This window comes from Globicephala melas, chromosome 3 (assembly GCF_963455315.2).
Source record: "Globicephala melas chromosome 3, mGloMel1.2, whole genome shotgun sequence".
Lineage (NCBI taxonomy): Eukaryota > Metazoa > Chordata > Mammalia > Artiodactyla > Delphinidae > Globicephala > Globicephala melas.
Genome location: NC_083316.1, coordinates 167,658,373 through 167,680,821, shown reverse-complemented (window position 1 = coordinate 167,680,821; position 22,449 = coordinate 167,658,373). Strand labels below are relative to the sequence as shown.

Here is a 22,449-nt window from a genome sequence, read left to right as displayed (position 1 = left end):
CCAATTAATTGATCCATCCTTTTAGGCAAGCAGACAAAGGCTCAACAGAGGCAGCAAAGGCTTAGTTTCCGTCTTTCTCTCCCTCTCTACCTCTAGGTGTCTGTGTCTGTCTCTTTCTCGTTCTCTGTCTCCACCTCTCTGTCTCTCTTTATGTCTCTGCCTCTCTGTCTGTCTCTCTGCTCTGCCTGGCCTCTGTCTCTCTCCCTCTCTTCCTCATTCTCCCTCCACATCTCCATGTCTCTGCCTCCCTCCCTCCCCCCACACCCATTCAACCTGGGATCCTGGGGTCTCAGGAGGAACTCCACAGCAGCAGGTGGTCAGACAACCTGAAACCCAGGGATTAGTTGCTCTGCCCCTCCCTCCCCTGCCAACCCAAGAGATTTGATATCACTGACTTGTCCTCTCCACCTTGATTAAATTTCCTCCTCTTCACCTGTGAAGTTCCCTGCATTAGCTGATGCGGCCGATCCTGCCCTTCACTCTGAAGGTTCCCAGTCCCCTCCCGGGTCCTCCCAGGTCACCAGACAGCCACATGCATACTAACACCAACAGCACCTGCCTGGGTCCAGCCTGAGCCTCCCCACCTCCCCCTCCCCAGCTCCCAACACACATGCCTGGATCGTCATCTCCCACCCAGGAGACTTGGGGACATCAACCATGTTCTCAGATAAAAAGCTCACTTAAAAGAAATCATTGGTCGGCTGCTTAGATTGTTTTTCCATTTTTCTCTTCCTTGTTTTGAGGAGACACGAAAATGTATGAAATTCGTGTTTCTCATCCTCAGATTTTTAAAAACTTTTTATTTTTTAAATAATTATAGGCTCTACAGGAAGTTGCAAAAATAGCACAGACGGTCTCTTGTACCCTCCTGCCAGCTTCCTCCCCAGTAGTATCATCTTACATAACTCTAGTACATTCTCAAAATCAGGAAACTGACATCGGCACCAACTGCTAGGTAGACTGTGAGTCTTCATTTTTCCGATTTTCACTTTAAGCTCCCCTCGGGTGCACACAGCTAAGCGTGTGCAGACGTACTTCTAGAGTTGCACACACGTGACATACACATGCACATGGGGACACACCTGCATCCATGGGCATGAGTCGCTCGCACAGCATTGCATGCACACATATGTGCAAGCCAGTTCAGATGCCTTCGCAGATGCACACATACACACAGCTGATCAATCACACAAGTGCTTGGAAAGGGACACTTGAACACACATGGGACTCTGCACACCTGTGTAAAAGTGCACCTCACACAGTCACACCCATGCGCAACACATGCACAGCCACACATCTGCAAGTCACTCACACACACACATTCAGGCACCTATGCAAAAGTGCACACACACAGCCACACCCATGCATGCATACGCACACACACATACACACACACACGTATGCACACAGAGGCAAACACACTGCCTTGCCTACACAATAACCCATGCTGGAAAAATCCACACAGCAAATTATTATTAATATCCTCAGCAGCCCCCCTCCTAAGTCATTCTAGTCACCATGGTTTCAGGAGGACATTGTCTGCATTCGCCAGTTTCCCTCTTTCTCTCTCTCTCTCTCTCTCTCTCTTCCTCCCCACCCCTATTTAAAGAAAACATTTGCTACCTCGGTATAAGTTTTACTGGCTTTGGATTTAACAGACATAGACATATATTCAAAGTTCTAGAAGGGGAGAAAGGAGGCTGTACCGAGACCTGCAATTTTAACCTTCACAGACCCCACCCCGTAATCTGTCCCCTACAGACCCGGTCCTCATCAAGACTCACCACCATCCATCCTGCCAGGGTCTTGGGAGTCCCCTCGACACTTCCTGTGCTCCCTACCCAATTCCCACCTCCCCACACCCAGCTTAGTCTCAGCCATATTCAAAAGTAGGACCCTTCCAGCGACATCCCGAACGAGGATCCCCCTCACTCACTCTGCTCCACACCGACCTGGTTGCAGTGCCTAGAACGGGTCATGTTCCTTCACACCTCAGGGCCTTTGCACATGCTGTGCTCACCTCCAGTAACATTCTTTCCTCTCTGGGTCTCTTAGTTGTGCCAATGTACCTTTCTGTCTCAGCCCACACAACCCCTCCATAGAGAAGCCTGCCCTGGTCACCTCATATCACTCTGTACTTTTCTCCAATGCCCTGTGTTAGAATGCTTCCTCGTTTACTGTCTGTCTGTCTGTCTGTTATAAACTCTGTGAGGGCACGGATATTTGTCTGTCTTGTTCATTGCTCATCTAGAACAATGTCGGGCACATGGCAGATGCTCAATAAATACGTGGTGAATAAACAAATGAGTGAGGAAATTTCCAACCCCCAGGCCACACCACCTGAGAAAAATGAGAATCAGATGGGTCTACGTGATTTTGAACTGATTAGGACAGGAGAAGCCGGGGGGATGGAGATGGTCTTACTCATTTTAAAAGGAATTTTACATTTAGGAACAGAGCAGCTTGCATTTTGTAGAAGTGCAATTCATGAACATAGGTTTATGTCCACATAGAAAAAGCTCTGGCAGGGTGTGCTCCAAACTGTCAAGAGAGTTGGTACTGAGTGGTGGGGCTAACTGAGAAGTGTACTTTCCCTCTTCACATCCTTCTTCAACCTTTTTTACAGACTGCATTTTCAAATTGCACTGTAGTGAATAATGCAGTTATCAACTGCCTTGTAGTTGTAGGTAATAGATAAGTTGTCATTTGAAAAATACTTTAGGGCTTCCCTGGTGGCGCAGTGGTTGAGAGTCCGCCTGCCAATGCAGGGGACACGGGATCGTGCCCCGGTCTGGGAGGATCCCACATGCCGCGGAGCGGCTGGGCCCGTGAGCCATGGCTGCTAAGCCTGCGCGTCTGGAGTCTGTGCTCCGCAACGGGAGTGGCCACAACAGTGAGAGGCCCGCGTACCACAAAAAAAAAAAAAAAAAAACTTTAAAATGAGCGTGTTTGCTAATATGGCAGTTCTGCTTCCAACCACTTATCTTGAGGAAATAAATGTGAACCTGTACAAAGAATGAGTCCCGAAGAGCTCTGTCACAAACGTGCTTTAGCCCTAAACTGTGAGCAACCAGTAAGTATGTCCAATGATGAGGCTCTTACTTAAACGGTGGGGCAGCTGTATCAGAAAATATAACGGAGGAATTTCAAGATACAAAAAGATTTTCCTATCTGTTATGTGAAATACTGTGCTGAATTATTCCATTTTTGTAAATATACAAATGAGAACACAGATATGTCAGGGGGGAGGATATTAAAAACTGCTAGCAGCAATTCCCTCTGCATGGGGTAGTCGTGGGTGACTTTTATTTACTTTTTTGTTTTTCTCTAACCTTTATCGGCAGGTAATATGCACTCACATAATAAGAAAAAGACAACAAGTAAGACAATTTCTGAAAAGATGAAATGAACCCCTTTCCATCGACACAGATCTGGGTTCCTCCCCCTCAGTACTAATGACATTTGAGGCCGGATCAGTCTTGCTTTCGGGGGCGGTCCTGCACATTGCAGGATGTTCGGCAGCATCCCTGGCCTCTACCCATTATATGCCAGCAGCACCTCCATCTAAAGATGTCTCCAGACATTGCCAAATGTCCCCTGGGGGAGCAAACGTCCCAACCCAGATGACTGCCACCGACTGACTGTATGCTCGCCCACCCACACACTCTCCCTGTTTCTTGGGCCCCTGAGCTGGCTCTCACAGGTGAGCTGGGACACTGCAAGGGACAAGAGTGACACGGGGATTATCGGGCTCCGTCCTCATCTGCGAGGCCTTGCTCCCAAGTCCCTCACCTGACCGGGGCCTCCCAGCAGCTGCCCTGAGCTGAAACCTGAGCCCCTCTTCTCACGGCTGAGGCTGGCGACAGAGGCTGGGTGGGCAGGCGCGCCCGGACCCATGGAGACACAGCTGATGAGCCAGGGGTGGAGCTCTGGGGGCCCAGCGGGCTGAGCAGCAAGCAGTGTCTGACCACACCTCGGGAAACCTTACCCTTGTGAAATCAGAGCCCCTTAGATTCTTAGAATGTGACTTTATATTCCTCGGCGTCGCTCAACCCTTGGCTGAGTAGATGTGGAGGGCTTGGTCACTTAATCATGGATTGCTTCAATCATCATCATTCTTCAGAATCACTTATCACAGATCAGCGGTCCTCACTCCAGTGGGGCAGCGGGGTCCTTCCTTCCCAGAGGACACTGGGCAATGTCTGGAGACATCTGTGGTTGTAATGATGGGAGGGGCTCCTGGCATCAAGGGGGTGGGAGCCAGGGACGCTGCTCAGCACCCTACAGTGCACTGGATGGACCCACCACAGAGAAGGATCCGGCCCCAAGTACGGAGTTGGGAGACCCTGACCTAGAGTCACACAATAATGAAAATCACAAGTTAACTTTGTTTATCATGCATTCGGTATCTACCAGTCTCGCCATGGGAAGTCCCACTGAATCCTCCGAACCCCCATCAGTGGTAAAGACTAACATTGGCCATGTTTTCCACGTGAGGAAAGTGAAGCACAGAGAGGGAAAGTGTCCAGTGCAAGGGCACACAGCGAGTGAACGGCAGAGTCGGATGTTTGGCCGGGAAGGGCTGGAAATCTCAAAGCAACGCTACAGGCCATCTACTTGATGGTTTCACTACACAACTAGGAAGTCCCATTTGCTGTATGATGCCAGCACCTGGCATGCAGTAGACACTCAATAAATGCTTGTTGGATGAATGAAATGAATTAGAGAGACCATCAGACAAATTCAAAGCAAAACCATCTACAGAACAACTTTTCTGCTCTCTTCAAATGTCATGGAAGGCAACGACAGCTTGTTGAGACAGGAACACCAAATGCAACGTGTGATTCTGACTACATCGCAGATCGGAAAAGAAAAGAGCTCTAATGAACACCATGCTGACTGTTGGAGAAATCTGAATATGGATTACATATTGGATAATAACATTGACTCAATATTAAATTTCATGAATTCATTGTATGATTATGTAAGAGGACGGCCTTTTTCTTAGAGGTGCCAAACCCCTTAACGGGCTCGGTGACAATGACAGGATATATATATTAAAACGTGAATAACAAAATGTGAAGTGAAGTGATGGGTACCCAAGAGGTCATGGTACTAGTCTTGTAAACTTTTTTTTTTTTGGCTGCGTTGGGTCTTCTCTGCTGTGCGGGGACTTTTCTCTGGTTGCGTCAAGCACGGGCTACTCTTCATTGCTGTGCGTGGGTTTCTCACTGCGGTGGCTTCTCTTGTTGCGGAGCACGGGCTCTAGGCGTGCGGGCTTCAGTAGCTGTGGCTCACGGGCTCTAGAGCGCAGGCTCAGTAGTTGTGGCGCTTGGGTTTAGTTGCTCCACGGCATGTGGGATCTTCCCGGACCAGGGCTCGAACCGTGTCCCCTGCATTGGCAGGTGGATTCTTAACCACTGCACCACCAGCGAAGTCCCTAGTCTTGTAAACTTTGATATTCATTTCAAAATAAAAAGTGAAAAACCAATATATGGAACTACTCAGCAGTTAAAAGAAACAAATTACTGATAACACCAACAACTTGAGAAATGGAGGATGGATTAGTGGTTGCCCGGGGTTAACAGGGTGGAGTAGGAGGACACCGGGTGTGGCTTTAAAAGGTGAACAGGAGGGACCCCCGCAGTGACAGAAATGTTCAGTGTCAATATTCCAGACGTGCATCAATAGTTTTGCAAGATGTCATCATTGGGTAGAGGATACACTGGATCCTCCCGTGTTCTTAGAAATGCATATGAATCTACAATTATCTCAAAACTTTCGTAAAAGACATATAATATTGTCTAAAATTTTCTGGGCACTTATCATGCCCCCAGCGCTGGTTAAGCACGTGACATGTGGGTTTAAAGAAAGATACTCGCCACAACCTGTCAGGGGGATCCTGTCACTGCCTCCATTTTACATATGCAGAAACCATTTCTGAGGCATAATGAGAGTTTTTTGAGCAGAAGGAAAGCATATCAGAATCTCTGGGGGCATGCGAGGGGAGAGGCGAAGGCTTACAAAAGATAATTATCATCATGGTCACTGTCATTTCTTGAGTGGTAACGATATGCCTGACACCGTTTACGTGCCCTCCCTGTTGTTAACTCTTTTATTCTCACTACATCCTAAGGGGGTTGATGCTATTAGCAGCTCTGTTTTGCAGATAAGCAAACTGAGGCATGGAATTTATCTTGAGGGAAATAGGGAGCCACGGAAGAGGTTAGAGCAGGGGAAGTACATGGTCAAACTTGCTGCCAGGCTGCATGCGTTCGGTGACTCTTACCACAGAGACTTTTCTCCTGCACGTGAGGGTCAGCTCATTCTTCTTTGTCCCAATGCCTGGGTTCCTGAGGCACTGTTTATAGTGAACTGGTGAGGTTTGAGGGTTGGTAGCACCCCGATTTACTGCCGGGGAACACCTCCTTCCCTAGGTCTTGGGTCTTGGATGGGCTGTCAATTCACACATCCCACTCAGTCAGGGGACAGTTTCATGACTTTGAGACAATTGGTGGAACTTTCTCAGAATGTTCCACCTGAGTGGGAGGAGGTCAAGATGAATAATGCCTTTGCTACAGGCTCAACCGTGGTAACTGAAGCTCCCTCAAGGGGACATCCATTGGGTCTTGCTCTCCAGATCCCCAGAACTGCCCCGTGTCCTATATTCAGCTAATCCTGTGAACAACCCAATTCTTCTGTAAGGCTCATTGGTATGGCTTCTGTTGCTGGCAACCAGAGTTCCTCCATTGAAACTCCAACTGGAGGAAAAAAACACTCCTGTGTTTCCTCTCTATGATTGCTCTTAATACTTCAATTCTGACACCAAAAGGTGTAGGCTATTCCCACACACAAAACAGTTCTCAGACACCAGCTGGGTACCCTGAATTCAACTCAATTCTGACACTACAAACCCTGAGATAGCATCAGATCCCATAGGTTAAGGACCCAGTCCCACAAGACTGCTCCCACTTCATATGCCAATCACAAGCCCAGGCCATCACCTGTGCCTCTGACTGACCAGCTGTAAATGGGAGGCTCCCTTGATACCTTCCTCGGGTTGGAAAATTTGCTGGAATGGCTCACAGAACTCAGGAAAACAGTTTACTAGATTACACATTTATTATAGAAGAATACAACTCAGGTCTTCCCTGGTGGTGCAGTGGTTGAGAGTCCGCCTGGGGATGCAGGGGACACGGGTTCGTGCCCCGGTCCGGGAAGATCCCACATGCCACGGAGCGGCTGGGCCCGTGAGCCATGGCCGCTGAGCCTGCGCGTCCGGAGCCTGTGCTCCGCAACGGGAGAGGCCACAACAGTGAGAGGTCCGCGGACCGCAAAAAAAAAAAAAAAAAAAGGCAAGGTATGGGGAAAGGAACGGAGATTCTATGCCCTCTCTGAGTGCGCCACCCTGCCAGCACCTCCATGCGGTCATCAACCTGGAAGTTCTCCAAACCCATACTTTAAGGGATTTTTATGGAGGTTTCATTAAGTAGGCAAAACTGATTAAATCATTGGCTATTGGATAACAAACAACACCCATTTCATCTTTACTGCTCTTATCACTTAGGAAATTCCAAGGGTTTTAGGAGCTCTGTGTCAGAACAGAGAAAAAGTCCAAATATATCTATATCTGTATCTATATCTATCCTATTAGAAATCACAATATCACACCACTCCAAGCTCTTCCAACCACTTTCCTCTCTGCTTTTCACTCCTATAATCCTCTTGCTATCCTGCCCCATGACCCCAAAGCTTTGGGGTAAGCCTGTAACTCTCATTTCATAACCAACACATTGATTGATTGAGTCCCTCAGTCCTTAATCGCTCTTTGTCCTTCAAGCCTCTCAAACTCACCTGGCAAGACCTTGTTACAAAATGCACCCAACTGTCACACCCTGTTAGAATTTAGAAAAAAGAAAATAGCAAGTGATGTTGAGGATGTGGAGAAGTTGCACCCCTTGCAAACTCTTGGTGGGAATATAAAATGGTACAGCCACTGTGGAAAACTGTATGAACAGTATGTACGTTCTCCAGAAAGCTAAACATATAATTACCATATGATTCAGCCATCCTACTTCTGGGTCTTTATCCGAAAGAATTGCAAGCGGAGCCTCAAAGAGATATTATCACACCCATGTTCATAGCGGCATTATTCACAGTAGTCAAGAGGTGACAGCAACCCAAATGTTCATTGACAGATAAATGGATAAACAAAATGTGAGCCATCCATAAAATGGAATATTATTCAGCCTTTTAAAAGGAAGGAAATTCTGACACACACTACAACATGGATGAACCTTGAAAATATTAGCCTAGAAAATAAACCAGACACAAAAGAATATTGTAAGATTCCACTTACATGAGGTACCTATAATAGTCAAATTCATAGAGACAACGTAGATTAGGGGTTACCAGGGACTGAGGGGAAGGGAGAATGGGGAGCTTTTGCTTTAATGGACATGGAGTTTCTGTCTGGGGTGATGAAAAAGTTTTGGAAATAGTGGTGATGGCTGCCCAGCATTTTGAACGTACTCAATGCCACTGAAATGTACACTTACAGGGGTTAAAATGGCAGATTTTGTGTTATACATATTTTACCACAATAAGTAAGTGCACACACACTAAGTAATGGGATGTCATCTCCATGATTAGGTTATAAAAGACTGTGACCTCCATCTTGCTAGGAGACTGTTGTCTCCTGGGCTAATATGCTTTATTTTAAAGTTATTTTTATTTTTTTTATTATTATTTTGGCCACGCTGTGCAGCTTGCAGGATCTTAGTTCCCTGAGCAGGGATTGAACTTTCACCCTCGGCAGTGAAAGCGTGCAGTCCTAACCATTGGACCGCCAGGGAATTCCCACCATGGGCTAATATGCTTTAATGAAGCAATCCACAATGTTGGAGAGACCCGCAAGGCAAAGAACTGACAGCCACCTCCAGCAACAGCCCTGTAGGAACTGAGTCCTACCACGAACCACATGAGGTTGGAAGTGGATCCTTCCCCAGTCAGATCTCAGATGAGACCACAGCCCTGCCCAACACCTTGAATTCAGCCAGAAAGGCTCTAAGGCAGAGCACCCAGCTAAGTCACATCTGAACTTCTGACCCACAGACACTGTGAGATGATAAATATTGTTGTTCTCAGCCACTAAGTTTTGGGGTAATTTGTCACACAGCAATAGCTAACATACTATTATTACTATTATAACTGGCTTACATTTTATAAAGTGAATTAAGTATGTGGGTTTTAATAGACACACCTTTGAAGGGTGGAGTACCTTCCTCCTGGCTAGATGTTTGCCCTATTCTGAGCCTCAGTTTCTTCATATGTAAAATGGGAATAACTTAGGAGTGTAATGAGGATGAAATGCAGGTACACTGCTTAGCTGAGGCCCTCTACGTGGGAGCTGTCAGGTGCAGGGGCTCCTGTGATGAGGATGATGATTGGGGGCACAGGGACTGTCTCATCTCTGCCTTGTCTAGTGTTGCCCCATCTGAACACAGGCTCTGAGGTTGGTGGGCTTTCAGCAACTGTTTGTCAATGCTAGATCTGTGCCCCTCTGTTCTGCCTGTATACCCTGTCTGCGCATGGGGGAGTTCCTGGCAAGGGACTCTTCTGCGTGTGCCCCCGGCTCCATCTGCGACCCTGAATCTGCTGTGTCCACCTTCACAGATGACACGTCCACGGGGGACCAAGGGCGATTGGGCTGCGGGCGATGGGCTTGGGGAGAGCTGGGGGAAGGAGGCAGCTCGCCTCGCTCACCGGATCCCCCCTCCTCGCCTCCTGCGAGTCTCGAGACCCTCAGCACAGCCACTTCTCCCCGGCACTTGGCAGAGAGGACACGCGACAGGCGTTGCCCTGGCAACGCCGGGATGCCCAGCAACAAGTCCACGGCGCGTGTCACGTGCCCGGGGCAGACCAATCCGAGCGCCCGCCCGGAAGCGGGTCAGTCTGGGCCAAAGTCCGCCTCCCTCCCTCCTCCCTCCTTCCCCGGCCGCCAGCAGCTCGGAGCTAATTACCGTAATTGCTGTGGGAGAGCTCCCGGATGCGAGGGGGCTGGGGCTGGGGGCTGGGCAGGCCCCGAGGGGTTGAGCAGGGAGGGCACGGAAGCAGGACCCTCTTACTCCAGCAGCCTCGCCTTTGCTTCCATAACCGCCATCAAAGCGCTCATTAAGCGCCTACTGTGTACACCTACTGTAGGGGAGGAGAGTCGGCGCGCTTGCGGCAGGGTTGGAGATACTCGTGCTTGGGTATTTCTGGGTTTGGGGGCGCGAATCAGTTCAATGGGTTTGATTCCTAAGATTCGTGGTCTCAGAGGAACTGTTCAATCGCTGTTGGCTTTATTGACTCACACACACACACCTCCCCCCAACCAGCCCTCCCAGTCCGCTGAGTCTCGATTTCCGCCGGTACGAAAAATACGGAAAATACGCTCTTGAAGGGAGTGTATAAAGGCTTAGCTCTGGATACAGGGGTTCGAATCCCATTTCGGCCTTTTACCGTAGCGTGACTCTGAGTCCCTTAACTTCTCTGAGCCTCTGATTCCTCATTAGTTAAAAAACAAATCGGGAGATCCCAATATCTATTCGTGGGAGATGTATTTATTGAGAGAATGTATGTGAGGCAATAGTAGGCATTCAGTAAACAGAAGCTAATCATCGTCATTGTCCCAGCTCTCAGTTATGGGCTGTGAGACCTCCCAAGTGTCGTTTAATGGCTCCGAACTCAGTTTCTTCCATAGATAAAATGAAGGGATTAGATAAGGGGCCTCGTGCCAAGTTGGCTGTCACTGGCGTTTGTTTCCTTGAATATTTTTTTTTTTTAAAGAGCCTAAATCAGGGGCTTTCACGTGAAACCCTCCTGTGGGCATTTGAGTTTTCCATCCTTCGACTGGCTGATCTCTTAAATTCCTTCCAGTTCTTTGCTTTGTTCATACTTTCATCAACAAACATTAATTGAGCACCTACTGTGTAGTGAGCCACGCTGTGGGTCTGAATGCTCAGCCTCATAACAGAGAACATAGGCTCCAAGGACTATATATATCATTGACCACAGGATGTGGCCCAGGATCTGAGTGGACAGGAGGGCATATCTGGCCTGCTTTCAGTTTCTCCAGGGCTGGTTCCCACCTCCAGCCTCATACTTGCTGTTCCCTCTGCCTGGACAGCTCTTTCCGCTGATTGACTCTCACCTTTCCTGTCCCGGTACAAATAGCCCAGCCTCAAAGAGGCCTCCCTGATACACGCACAACTTTTCTCCGCCTCAGCTACGGATGTGCTGCCCTCCACCACTGTGACTGTCAGGAATACTGTTCCTGTCCCCTCCTCTGAATTCTGTTCCTGTCCCCTTCTCTGCCACTAGGATAAGCAGTCAGAGGAAGGACAGTTGCAGGGGAGGGTTGTACCGGAAATTTTATCAATACTGTTTCTGAAGCATGTCTGAAAGCTTAGAAGGGAGAACACGGCATTCATTCAGGGTCCTTCCAGGACTCAGGGCTGGAGAGGAAACCAGGTCTATACAGACTGGCAGCTTGGCAGCTCAAGAATCACCCTTCACAGACCGGGGGCTGGTCCCACTCAGGACACAGACACCAACCACGGAATGTGGCTACACATGGGGACTCTGGTTTCAAATGGCAGCCCTCTCCTCTTCCCTGCTCTGGTGTGGTTGGGCAAGTGTCTCAACCTCTCTGTGCCTGCTTCTGTCTCTGGGAAAGGGTGCTAATAGCAGGGAGCTAGGGATGTTAATGTGAGGATATGATGAGGTAGAGAGATCCCACACCTAGTGGGTGCTCAATAAATAGAAAATTGGTTTTGAAAACAGGTAGATACTGAGAGAGGAGGCATTCAAGGGAGCGTCAGGATGGCATGGGAGGAGACATCCAGCCCCAGCCAACCACCCTCTCTTGGTATAACATTAAGCTAGCAATCTGGCCTCTCTGTGCTTCCCTTTCCCCTCATCTTTCAAACAGGAACAAAACTCCAAGTTCTGGCCTCCTGGAGGGCAAGGGTGTAAGATCAGAGCAGATAACAACCTCAGAAGGGTTCTGGAAGGTTCTGGAACGCCCCAACCTGGTACCCACAGCATCACTCACAAATATCTATTGGGGCCCAATGTGTTCCAGACATTGCGTTTGGTGCTAGGACTGAAAGGAACTATGGTAGAGCCAAGGAAAAGAACATCCAAGAGAGGGGTGGGAAAGCGGATTCTAATCTTGGCTGGGTCCCTGACAGGCTGTGTGAGCTTGAGAAAGTTGCTTTCGCTCTCTGGGCCTCATCAAAAGGAGGGGGGGTCGGTCTTTGTAATAGGAAGACCTCCTTTCAGATCCCTCCTCTGCTCCCTACTTGCTGCGTGTCCTTGGGGGAATCTCTCCACTTCTCTGGGCCTCGGTTTCCACATCTGAAAAATGGGATTCAGTTATTCTGCAGTGGCTGTGAGGAGTAAATGAGATCATTCATTCACTCAATGGCTATCAATTCCGAGCACTGGGAAATACAGTGGGGATTAAAATGGGCAAGATCCTTGTCATTTTAAAGCTCTAAGCTTATAGTTAATGACAGATAATTAAGCATTAGTATCATCATAATTATATTATACATAAAGTTCTCCAGTATGTACTTATTACATATAAAGTGGCAGTGTTTGGCACAAAATAGATGTTCAGGAAACACTAGGTCATATTACTGCAATAGTTCCAGGACACACACTGCAAGATGCTCCCCTCTGTCACAGGGTCTGAAGTGTTAAATTGCCTGACCTTTGGGGTGATTCTCCCTCAGGACTGAGACCTTCATTAGGGATTCCCTGGCGGCCTCAGGTGGGGAGGGCAACCTGTGTGTGGTCCTGTTTGTGCGCTCTGCCCCTTCTGGGTAAACGCCTCCATTAATCTCCCCCTGCCTGGGCTTGAGGGTCAGGTTTCAGGGCTCCAGGCAGATGTTGTCCAGAGTAGCCCTGTTTCCTTAATCCTTGGGGCTCCAGGAACTGTCCTTAGAAGAGAGAACAACAGGCCTGCTGAGGCCACCATCTGTGCATTCTCGATTTGTAAATGCTCATGAGGGTGGCAGGAAGGAGGTCTCTATAGTAACGGCTGAGGAAGGGGCTGCGTGTGTGTGCCTCTGAGTGTGTGTGTGTGTGTGTGTGTGTGTGTGTGTGTGTGTAAGGCAGGGGACAGGGAGGAAGAATCATCCCAGACCCTTAACTCTCACTCCTAAACCTTTATTTCTGCCGTGATGAGCTATTAATTAATACTCACTGCTGGTGTATTATCCCCAGAGATAATTAGCTACTATTCCTAAATGGAGTCTCCTGGGGAACATTTTCTAAAGAGATTCATTCATTTCTGCCCACCTGCACCTGCCTGGGATACAGGCAAATGTTGCAGATCCTGGGGACCCAGGGAGAGAAAAATGAACAAAGGGGACTCTCCGTGAAGCTGAGATTCCCAGCGAGATGACAAGGGCAGAGCTCGAATTAGCAAGGGCACAGTAAGTGATTTTTAAATGCCAGCTATGATGATTCTATTCTGGAAGGTGGAATGGAGCCTCCTAAGGTGCCACTGTTTGCAAGAGAAAGTCACCCCATCTGATTAAATGGACCAGTCAGACCCAAAGGCAGGCAAAAGGAGGAAACATTCTGCAACCAGTGGTCCTGACTCCAAATGTGCCAAGTCCAGATTCTTTCCCGGCCTTTGCACATGCTGTTCCTGCTGTCAAGAACACACTTCCTGCAACTTCACCCAGCTCACTCCTCCTCAGCCTAAGGTCTCAGTTTAGACAGTGTTGCATCCTCCAGGAAGCCCTCCTTGATTTACCCCTCCTTCCTCGACCTGGATGGGGGCAGGTGACTCCCTTGGGTTCCCACAGTGCCCCAAATCTCCTCCATCACAGCTTTGTTCACTGGGAACTGTAATAGCCTGGGACTGTCTATCTCTCTTACTATACATTTTGTCAAAGACTATGTCTTGTTCCTGGGCTTCACTGGTGGCTCAGTGGTTAAGAATCTGCCTGCCAATGCAGGAGACACAGGTTCGAGCCCTGGTCTGGGAATATCCCACATGCTGCGGAGCAACTAAGCCCGTGCGCCACAACTACTGAGCCTGTACTCTAGAGCCCACAAACCACAACTACTGAGCCTGCGTGCCACAACTACTGAGCCCACGCGCCACAACTACTGAAGCCCGTGCACCTAGAGCCCATACTCCCGCAACAAGAAGCCCCCACAATGAGAAGCTCTCGCACAGCAACGAAGAGTAGCTCCCGCTCGCCGCAACTAGCAAGAGCCCGCGTGCAGCAACTAGCAAAAGCCCGCCTGCAGCAACGAAGACCCAACGCAGCCAAAAATAAATATATATATATATTTTTAAAGACCCAATGCAGCCAAAAATAATTAATTTTAAAAAAGACTATGTCTTGTTCTTCTACACATACTATTAAGTGAAAAAGAGCATTTTGCAAGGTATGAATAGAATGCTTCCTTATGTATTAAAAAAAAGGAAGAGAAGAAAATGCATACTTATTAGGTGGCTGAAAAAGAAACTGACAATACCAAGTGCTGACGAAGATGTGGAGCAATTGGAACTTCCATCCACTGCTCACAGAAAGGCCAAACAGTGTGGCCACTTTGGAAAAAAAAAATTGGCAATTTCTCTTTTTTTAAAATATTTATTTATGTGGTTGCATCGGGTCTTAGTTGTGGCATGCAGGATCTAGTTCCCTGACCAGGGATCGAACCTGGGCTCCCTGCATTGGGAGCACAGAGTCTTAGCCACTGGACCACCAGGGAAGTCCCTTGGCAATTTCTTATAAAGTCAAACTTACCAGGTCACCCAGCCATCCCACTCCTAGGTATTTACCCTACAGAAATGAAAACATACCGTCCACACAAACACCTGTACATGAATGTTTAGAGCAGCTTTATTCATTATCTCCAAAACCTAGAGATGTCCCTGAACCCATCGCCCCTGCACTGGTGAATGGTTAAGGAAACTGTGCTCCATCCACATAGTGGAATGCTACTCAGTAATAAAAAAGGAGCTGATTCCCAACATACACAACAACATGGATGAATCTCTGACGTATTATGCTGGTGAAAGAAACCAGTCACAGAAAGTTGCACACCATGTTATTCCTTTTTTTTTTTTTTTTTGCAGCATCCCCCCATCTCCCTTATGTGATTCCATTTAAATGACGTTCTGGAAAAGGCAAAATTGTGATGATGGATATCAGTTACCAGGAATTATGGGTGGGGGAGGGGATAGACTACACACCCCCACCCCTAATTAGGGGGCAGTGGGAACTTTGGGGGATGATAGAACTGTTCTGTATCTTGATTATGGTGTTGGGTACATGACTATGTATTTGTCAAGATTTATAGAACTGGGGACTTCCCTGGTGGTCCACTGGTTAAGACTCTGCACTCCCAATGGAGGGGGCCCGGGTTACATCCCTGCTCAGGGAACTAGATCCCGCATGCCGCAACTAAGAGCCCACATGCCACAACTAAAGATCTTGCATGCTGCAACTTAAAAGATCCTGCATGTCTCAATGAAGATCTCATACGGGGCAACGAAGATCCTGTGTGCTGCAACTAAGACCCGGTACAGCCAAAAAAGAAAGAAAGAAAGAAAAAGATTTATAGAACCGTACACCTAAAATTTATAGAACTATATACCTAAAAATGTGAATGTTACTGTATATAAATTATACCTTAATATGTCTGCTTTATGAATTCTTTAAAAGGTTAAAAACATAAAAGATGTGTGTGTAGGATGATGTATAAATTCGAATATGCATACAGGACCTCTGGAAGGGAACAGGGAACAGAATGGACATTGACAAGAACTTAGACCTTAGAGTCAGCAGACCGGGGTCCCCATCCCAGCTCCAGCCCCCGCTCACTGCAGTCTGTGGAGAAGGGGTTTGCCTCTGCCACATCTGTAAAATGGGGCATTTCGTATCTGCTCTGCAGCTTGGAAGAATTGGCAGGAGAATCTCAAAATTCTAGGTGTAAAGACGTTCTCTGCTCTCCTGGAGGTATGAGGGGGAGCCCCAAAAGAAGGCAATGTTGGGGGAAGTGGTGAGGACCGTGAACTTTGGAACCAAGAGTCAGAGCTGTGTTCAAATCCCAGCTTTGTTGCTTGCTCACTTGCTTTCCGGGTGGCCTTGGGTTAGTTTCTTAGCCTCTCTGGGCCTCAGTTTCCTCATCTGTAAATTGGGGACAACAATGGTATAGGTATCTTACGGGGTCGCCTTAGGAATACTTGGCACGTAGAGTGTTGGGCACAGAGCCCCGCACAGAGTAAAAGCTTGAGCAGGGAGAGAAAGAAAGGGGGAAAGGTTTTTCTGTGTTTGTGATCTGCTCCTGTCCTGAGTGACCAGACAGACCCCTGGCCATCTCTCTCTGATTAAATCTATTACCACCCTTGACCATCCTCCAACACATCCATCAGGGCCGGTACCCCTGCCCCCAGGGCTTTTACACCAACTGTCCCTTCAGCCCCATATTTGTCCTTTAAATTTTCCCACAGTCATCGCCTCCCTACCTTTCAGGTCTCAGCTCAGATGGCCCCACCCCAGAGAGATCTTCCCCAACCTCCAGCCTAAAGCAATGTCCTTCTCACCAGCCAATCCCATTCTACCACAGGGGCCAGCAAACTGTGGGCCTTGGGCTAAATGAGCTGCAACTGTTTTTACAAATAAAGTTTTATTGGCACACAGTCACATTCATCCATTTATATATTCTCCAAGGTTGATTTTGAGCTACAACAGCAGAGGGGAGTAGCCACGAGAGAGGCCGGTTGGCCTGCGAAGCTGAAAATATTTACTTTCTGGCCCTTCACAGAAAGTTTGCTGACTCCAGCACTATCACAATCCCCCAGTCTGGTTTTTTCATAGCCATCATCTCTGTGTGAGGTTATCTTGTTCCTTTGTTTACTTGTTTATTATCTTCTACACTAAATGGAGGCCAAAAATCACATCAGCTTGGTTCCCTGTTGTATTTCCCAGTGCCCGGCACATAGCAGACATTCAAAAAATTTTTTTGTGTGTGGAGTAAACGAATGCATAAAGTAGGCTTGGGCGGGGGGAACAGATCTGGCCAAATCTTTCCAGAATGTTGGAGGAGGAGGGGGCTTAAGAAATCCTGTAAACAAACTCTTTTTGTAAATAAGAGGGGGTCAGACCCTGTGTACACTGCACAACCTTGTAGAAGACAGTGATGGAGCCAGATCTCAGGGTTGAAAGGAAGAGCCTGGGGTCTGAGTCTTCTTGTTACTACAAAGCCCACCCCTCTGCAAAAGAGATGGAAAACGGGACAATGAAATGCAATGCATAATTTTGAATTGGATCCTGGCTTGGGAAGAAATACCATAAAGGACAGGACTGGGATGACTGGTGAAACTGAAATATAGACTCTGGATTAGACAGTGGTGTTTTAACAACTTTAACTTTTTGGTTGAGATCGTTGCGTTAAGTTACATAGCAGACTTGATCTTGGGGAATGCGTGCTGAAGTATTTAGGATGAAGGGGCAGTTGTGTTTGCAATTTACATGATTAGAACAGAGGCAAAGATCTCTATAGAGAAAAAGACAAAGAGAAAGCAAATGTGGCCAAATGTTAACGATGGGTGGGTGAATCTAGGTAAAGATGATATAAGAGTTTATTGCCTTGTTCTTGAAACTTTCCTGTGGGTGTGAATTTCTTTTTAAAAAAATAGAGTTTTTTTTTTTTTTTTAAAGAGGGAAACAAATAAATGAGGCAGCCACCCCCAGGCTGCATTCCTGTTTCTTCCTCTTCCTTTTGTATCAGGCTCCCTGCTCCTCCTTTGGAGGTGGGAAGCCAGAACTGGCCTCCGCATGGGAGGCAGGATGGAAGAATTAAGCCAGAGTGTTTCAGACGAACTCCCACAAGTCACATAGCTGACAGTGAATTTGTTGAGTACCTACTATGTGTTAGGATTCCCTACAGCTTCTGCACGCATCATTATGGGTTTGACTGAACTTTCCCCCAGTGTGTGTGGATGGGGCTAATCTTTGGTTTGGCACTTTGCTGACAAACGCTAGGTACCTTATCTGATGCTCCTGGATCCATGGGTGATCTACAGGCAGCTCACTTGTGAGGTCAAATTCCACAAAATGAGCAGCTCCTTCATAGGACGTTCATACTAGGGACAGCACAAGCTATGACACAAATCCCTCTATTGTCACACATACTACATTTGAGCATAGTTATAACTTCATGTCTTCACCCCCCCAAAGGCAAGATGGGTTGCTGAATTCATGTATATGTCCCTGGTGCCTAATACAATAAAAGTCTGTTGAGTAAATAAATGAGTGGAATGTCTCAGAAAATAATAAATACCTACATTATTGGGAAACTTATCATGTTCAGATTATTTCTAGTGCCATGCCATGCTGCACTGGAGCCTGAGGCAAAAGGAAAAATTAGTAATGCCGATCCTGTCTTTACTGATAAAGTTTGGTATTTTGTTCATTGTGGATTTTTTGCAATAATTCTGATTTCTTAAAACATTGCATTGAAATATTATTTATCTTGATTACTGAGGGGTTTTTTGGTAGCCCCTTAAATTTTGCACCTGAGGCCAGTGCCTCCCTCACCCTAGCCCCAGTCCTGATTATTTATTTCAACATGCAATCCACACCATATCATTAATTCCTCATCTCAATGCTCTGAGAAGTTACTACCATCATTGCCATTTCACAACTGAGGAAACTGAAGCACAAAGATGTTTGATTATACCCAAATACCCACAGCAAGGAGGAGAAAAATCTGAGTTTGAACCCAAGTTCGTGTGTTTTTTGGCTCAGACCCTGCTCCATAAAGCAAAACAATACACTAAGTTATGAGTTGGGTTCTGAATCAAGGACTCAAAAGATCTAGGCTAGAGTCTCACCTCGGCCCCAGCCTCCTCTAAGCCCTCCAGTCCCACAGACCTCAGTTTCCCTATCTGGAACTGGACTTAAATATTCTGCACTGTGCCGTTTTTACCCCAACACAGTTTACTAGCTTTCTCTCTCCTGATCCAGCAATAGCACAAGCTGGGGATGGGGAGAAGCAGGTACTGGCCAGCGTCCCTGAGCCAACACGGAGTTCAGAGACCTAGGAGGGGGTTAGACCCTGTGGGAAGACCCTGAGGAACACAATGAGCGTTCCCTCCCCCTCCAGAAAACCCCTAACCCAGGTTTTGGGCAGATGCCAGACTTTTATTCTGAAGCTGAGGCCACAACCTATGAGGTAATCTTTGGAATTGCATTCGAGGCGGAGTCCCATTGGAAGGCTGGCGAAGCCCCTCCCTGGGTTCCCGGCGCCCCGCCTCCCCTGAAGCCCATAAAAGCGCAAGTCCCCGCCTAGGCAGCCAGTGGACACCTGCATCTGCCTGCAAGACGGGAAGCAGGTGAGGCACACAGGGGAAGGGCCGAAGCCGCGTGGGGGGAGGGGTGGTCTGAGGGATCCGGGCCCCTGTGAATGGCGCTGGTTTGCAGGTCAGCGCATGGACAGTTTCCCAGAAAGCGACAAAGACTGTGAAGTTTGACGGTCTGGAAAACGGAGACCAACCGCGCTGACTACCTGGGAGGTAAGTTCTGGAAACATGACACTAGGTGAGGAGAAGGTATGAGTCCTAGTTATTGACCTCTCCGTCTCTCCCCCGCCTTGTGCCGGGAGGCGCACCTGGAAGAGGATCGGAGGGGAAAGAATTGTAGTGGAGGGGAGTTCCCAAGAGGGAGAAGAACAGAGGGGACTAGGGTGAGCTGGGGAAGAAAGGGAAGCAAATCAAGTTTTCTTCAGCACCGAGGTTGAGGACAGCTCTCCGACCAACAAGGAAGGAAACTGCTATTTATTTCAGCACCGAGACTCAGGACAGCGCCGCTCGGGGTCCAGGAAGGGAGCCACAATCTGCTTCAGCACCAGGGCTCCGGACAGCTCCTAGGGGGTTCCCGGAGCCGACTTCATTTCAGAACCAGGACACTGGACAGCTTCCCTGGTACCGGGAAGCCCCTGTCCCCTGACGGGGGAACAGAGGGTGGTCTGAAGTGTCTGACGTTTCTGGAGACTTGACCCTCATTTAATGGATCTTTCAACGAATTGTTTTCCAGATAAGCAGGTGAGATGAAACCGCACACAGAAAAAAATCTGTAATTCCCAACAGGTGAAATGGCCAATCCGTAGGACGGAGTGGGGACAGGCGCCTGCCAAGATGGCATTACTGTGCTCTTTCCAGACTTCTGTGAGAAGCATTGTGTCAAGCATGTTACATACATTATATCATGCCATCTTCAGCCCCAGGACATGGGTGTTATTACACTCAGGTGACAGGTGAGGAAACTGAGACCCAGAGAGGGGCAGGGACGTAAGAAGCCCAAGGGCTCTCAGCCCAAGGGTGAAGCTGCAAGTCAACCCCACATTTGTCCAACTCCAAAATCCATGTTTCTGATATGGCTGGGTGGGAGTTGGGCCCTTGGAGATCAGACCCTGCCTCTCTCCAGGAGGACCAGGAACAGGAAACAGGGGGCAGTGGAGAACAGGTGTTATGGCTTAGCTCAGGTGAGGGGAAAGAGCTGGGTGGGGATCTCAGACGTGGGGCAGACGGTGGCGAAGACGACTGGAACGGTTGTGGTCTAGTGCTGTGTGGAAGACTAGTGATTTTGTTGTTCTGATGTACTATGACAACAAGTCACAGCTTCCTCATAGCGTGGACTCCCGTCGACCCCCGCCCAAGACGAACAAGCAAGTGTGAGGGCTGGGGGCTCAGGGAGGAATCACTTCCACCCAGGGGTTGGGCTGACTAATTCCACAGAATAAAGGCAGGGGAGGGAACAGAATAGGGGCATGCACCCCATGAATACACAGCAGTGTGTGGTGTTGGCCATGTTACTCCTATGCCCCCACGGGCCTGGAACTACAAAATATCTGACTCTGAACCCAGGACTCTTAACCATCTCACTACACTTTCCTGGAGGATCAATGAGGGAACAACCTTTGAAGGCCTCCCTAGATCAGGATTCTGGGGAGACTTTTCAATAAAAGTTCTGTGGAATGATTTTTTTTCTCCCCCCAGCCTACCATCAGTTCCATGGACCAATTACAGAACACGTGTAAACTTGCGTCTAGTAGGTGGGCTGTGGCATCATCGAGGCTCACCTCCAATTCTCTGTGACACCCTAATCAAGTCACAGACACGACATTGGGCTCAGCCCAGCCTACGAACAGCCTTTGCCTTTGTTGTTCCCTCAGCTTGGAATGGATGCCGCCACCCCGAGTGCCCCATGGCACATTCTGCCTCCTCATCCAAGTCTCATTTCATTGAGGGAAACTTTCTTTGTTGCCTCACCTTTCCCCACGTCAAGTCTACATTAGACATTCTCATAGACCCGGGATATCTTCCACCTGGCACTTAGTCTAATTATTTTTGTGTTACTATTTACAGAACTGTCTCCCCCATGATACTGTGAGCTCCATGAGGGCAGAGACTGTGTTTGTATTTTCACTGCTGAGTCCCCGGCACCCAATCCAGGGCCTGGTACACAGCAGGTGCTCAATAAATATTTGTTGACTCAATAAAGGCATAAGGGAATAAACCAATACATCAATCAATAAATGAATTGATGGTTTCGGCGCACGAAGATCCTACTTCTCCTCGGTCTCCCCCACAGAGATACCACAGGGCGATGGTTGATGCAGGTGTTTATTGGGAAGTATAATTAAATTTGTGGACACTCAAGGGCCGGCCAACCAACTAATGCCCCAGGAGACAGCCAGACTCGTTTAATTAGCAATTATGAGGCATTGATTCCTCATTAGCTCTGGCAACCCCTGTCTCCCTCCTCAGCCCCAGACAAACGAAATCTTTCTCTCTCCCGGGAGTACTGTCTCAGTGGGTCCATTAACAAGCAGAGAAGATATGATTACAAGACACCTAAATGCCAGAGGCTCTTCATGAATGAGGAGCGGAGAGAGAGTTCCACATCTGGGTTAAGGCTAACTGTGAGAGACTTTCTGGTATATTTAGAATTGTTCTCTGGGAATGGGAGCGCTTTCAGATACGAAAAGGCACCCAGATACTGCCCTTTAGGGACACCAATGAAAGAGGAGGTTCTGCCCTGGTATTTTTTTTTTAAATCTTATTTATTTATTTATTTATTTTTGGCTGTGTTGGGTCTGCTTTTCTGTGCGAGGGCTTTCTCTAGTTGCGGCGAGCGGGGGCTACTCTTCATCGCGGTGCGCGGGCCTCTCACTGTCGCGGCCTCTCTTGTTGCGGAGCACAGGCTCCAGATGCGCAGGCTCAGTAGTTGTGGCTCACGGGCCTAGTTGCTCCGCAGCATGTGGGACCTCCCCAGACCAGGGATCGAACCCATGTCCCCTGCATTGGCAGGCAGACTCTCAACCACTGCGCCACCAGGGAAGCCCCCTGGTATTTCTATGAATATCTTT

The 22,449-nt window shown here is 48.1% G+C and overlaps 1 protein-coding gene and 1 long non-coding RNA gene across 5 annotated transcripts in view; one reads left to right on the top strand and one right to left on the bottom strand.

The window, feature by feature from the left end:
• DPP9 (dipeptidyl peptidase 9) overlaps window positions 1–22,449 on the bottom strand; it is a 115,062-nt gene that overhangs the window by 75,558 nt on the left and 17,055 nt on the right. The gene's annotated exons all lie outside the window — the stretch shown is intronic.
• Window positions 19,362–22,157, top strand: LOC115865484 (uncharacterized). 2 transcript variants are annotated; one of them, XR_009563568.1, is made up of 4 exons: window positions 19,362–19,414; window positions 19,503–19,594; window positions 20,168–20,334; window positions 21,077–22,157. It is a non-coding gene; the product is annotated as an uncharacterized lncRNA (long non-coding RNA). The 2 variants fall into 2 exon arrangements; XR_009563569.1 differs by lacking the exon at window positions 20,168–20,334 and adding an exon at window positions 19,865–20,122.